Below are 3,499 nucleotides of genomic sequence, written 5' to 3'. Positions count from 1 at the left end.
CACCTATCCATCCAACCATCCATCCATCCACACACCCATCCATCCACACACCCACCCATCCATCCATCCATCCACCCACCCATCCATCCATCCATCCATCCATCCATCCACCCACCCACCCATCCATCCATCCATCCATCCATCCATCCACCCACCCATCCATCCATCCACCCACCCACCCATCCATCCATCCATCCATCCACCCATCCATCCATCCATCCATCCATCCATCCAATCCATCCACACACACACCCATCCATCCATCCATCCACCCACCCATCCATCCATCCATCCATCCATCCACCCATCCATCCATCCATCCACCCATCCATCCATCTATCTATCAATCACTCATTGATCCATCAAATCATCCACCCATTCATCCATCACTCATCCACCCATCCATCCATCCACGCATCCACTCACTCATCCGTCCATCCATTATCTAATATTTGGAGGGCATAGCTGGTACGCCTGTTACTGAGGCAGGACCACAAACACAACTGAGAAGGGAGATTGCTACTCAGGAGTCTGCCAAGCCCTTGAGCTCAATGTGTTTCCATCTGATCTCATGTTCTCCTCCCAACTCCAGACTTTCGCCTGCTCTAGCCTTTAGTGGCTGTTAGTCATCCATACCGTAAGTCTGCATGGGTGGTCCTTGGTTTTCTGTCTTCCTTACCCTCCCATCCATTCTAATTCCTTGATTTCTCTCAACTGTCTCTGCTCCTCTTGGCCAGGACTCTGCCCCTGTGTCACCACAACAGTACCAATACTAGTGTTTTCGTCCACTCAGGCTGCCATAACTGAAGACCAAAAACGGGGTGACTGGATGACAGACAGGTATGTCTTACACTTCTGGAAGCTAGATGTCTAAGATCTAGGCACCAGCAGATTTCACATGTGGTTGTCAGGGGCGTGCTATGAAGGTGCTCACACCAGGAGTTTCTTTCCCAACACCGACTTTATTTGGTCCTTAAGGTTAACGAGCTGATGAGGCAGGGTCAGGATTCCAAACTCAGTGACATCTCCCCACGTGTTGACCTTGGCTTCCTTTGGGCCACACAGAGCACAGCACGAGACAGGCCACACAGCACATTAGGCAGAACAGGATGTAGAAGCAAACAACCCCCATGCGACATCAGTCTGTGAGTGCACCGTGGAGATAAGGTCTCCGTCGGTCCAGGTCACCTCCTGGTGCTTACTGCTGCTTCTGTCCCAGCAGGGAAGGGTCTCGGTTCCTCCTGGAGATCAGTTGGGCAGAGCCCCATGCAGCAGCTGCTGTTTGAAGTGGTCAGACACGCAGGGGTCAGGGTCAGAAGTCTGACGGTTTGCTGCGAAATCCTTTGTAAAGGGCTGTCATCAGTCTTGGGCCCTGTGGATCTCCTCCGCTTCTGCTGTTGTTGGTTTTGGGGTATGGTTGGCTGGTGCTGGTCTGTCTTAGCTCGATATGGTGGGCTGCTGTCGCTGCCTGACATGAGTAACTCCATCTTGTTCCCTACAGTGCTGAAAGCCCTCCTCATTCACTGATGTCATCTTCTCCCTGTGTCCTCACAGCGGGGAAGGGGCAAGAGGGCTTCTGGGGGGTCTTCTTCCTAAGGGCACTGACCCCAGTCATGAGGGCTCCCCCCAACCCTGATCACCCCTCAGAGGCCCTGCTGCTTACGGCCATCACCTTTGGGGGGGGCAGTTTCAGCCTATGAATGTCAGGGGAGCACCTTTAGACCCTAGCCTTCCCCTGCTGGCCCCTAGAAGTCACATCCTTCTCGCAGGAGAAATACAATTGCTCCATCCCAACAGCCCAAGTTGGAACTCGTTCCAGCATCAACTCCCAAGTCTGAGTCCAAAGTCCGATCTAAATCTCCTCTAAGTCAGGGGTCAGGGAGACCCCAGGGACGCTCATGCTGAGGCAGCACCTCTCCAGCTGTGAAGCTGTCCCGAATGCAAGGGTGGGCACGGGACAGACATGCCTATCCCGAAGGGGAGCAGCTGGAAGGAAGGATGGGGTGACCAGGCCAAGCAAGTCCAAACTACTACAAGAAAAACTGCAAGAGTTTGAGGCTTCAGAAGAATCCTCCCTGGATCCTCTGCCTTCTGGGACTACTAGGGCAGGAGGATCCTGACCCAAGTTCTGCTAGACAGGGCGGCCCCACCCTGGTGCAACTCTGTTCCAGGGCCCTGCCCTCAAGCTGACCCTCTGTAGCTGGGGTCACAGAGTTACATCTCTACCTGGAGGCCCTATCCTTTGAAATCTAGGTGAAGGCAGCCAAGCCTCCAGGACTCTGTGGAGGGGGTGGGGTCTTGGGGTGGGGGTTGGGGAAGCACCTGGAGCCACAGTGAGGGAATCCTCGCTCTGATGGTCTCCAAAGGTCTCAGGGTCCTTCCCTCTTGTCTTGGAGAATAACATCCAGTCTTTTTACCGATGGTCAAACATCCTTCGTGTTCTCCATTTTTGCAATGTGGATAGGCTGGGAGTTTTTCCAAATCTTAGAGTTCTACCTCTTTTCTGATTAACAATTCTGTCTTTAAAATATTTCCATTTCACCTGGATGGCTCAGTGGGTTAAGCCTCTGCCTTCAGCTCAGGTCATGATCTCAGGGTCCTGGGATCGAGCCCCACAGCAGGCTCTCTGCTCAGTGGGGAGTCTGCTTCCCCCTCTTCCTCTGCCTACCTCTCTGCCTACTTGTGAGCTCTCTTTATCAAATAAATAAATAAAGTCTTTAAAAAAAAAAGATATTTCCAATTCAAGATAAGCCCTCAGGAGAAGCCAAGCCACACAGTCCACACTTTGTTTAGAGCTTCAGTCGAAGATCCAATTTCATCGCTCAAGTCACACCTTCCACGGAACACTAGAACACAGTCCAGTCCAGCACTGTTACAGGATAGCACGGAAGGCCTTTCCGCCAGTTTCCGGTAACGTGGTCCCCATTTCCATCTGAGACACCACCCTTGTTTCCAGCAACGTTGCATTCAAGATCACCTGGGCACTCTCCAGGAAGACGGGGGCTCTCCCGCCAGCTCCCCTCCTCTCCTGAGTTCTCATCAGAATCGCCTGCAGTGGTCTTCATGGTGGTGAAGGCTTTTTCCAGCATCGACCTCAAAACTTGCCCAGCCTCAGGGCACCTGGCTGGTTCAGTCAGTAAAGCAGCTGCCTTTGGCTCAGGTGGCAGGATTCAGTCCTGCGTCCGGCTCCCTGCTCAGCGGGGAGCCTGTTTCTCCCTCTCCCTCTGCCTGCAGCACCCCATTCCTGGTACCGATGTCCAGTCTTAGGCGGCTGAAACAAAAGGACCATGGCCTGAGTGGTTTATAAACAGTAGAAATTTATTTCCCACAGTCCTGGAGCCTGCAAGCCTAAGTTGAAGGTGCTAGCAGATCGGTGTCGGGGAGAGCCCTGTGGTAGTTCAAGGATGGCTGCCTTCTCCCTGTGTCCTCACTGCGGAAGGGCTGAGGGAGCCCTCTGGGGTCCCTTTTAGAGGGAGCTAAGCCCATCAGGGAGGCTCCA

The sequence above is a fragment of the Lontra canadensis genome, unplaced genomic scaffold, assembly GCF_010015895.1.
Source record: "Lontra canadensis isolate GAN:19392208 unplaced genomic scaffold, GSC_riverotter_1.0 scaffold29, whole genome shotgun sequence".
In the NCBI taxonomy this organism is placed as follows: domain Eukaryota; kingdom Metazoa; phylum Chordata; class Mammalia; order Carnivora; family Mustelidae; genus Lontra; species Lontra canadensis.
This window is presented reverse-complemented; position numbering follows the sequence as displayed.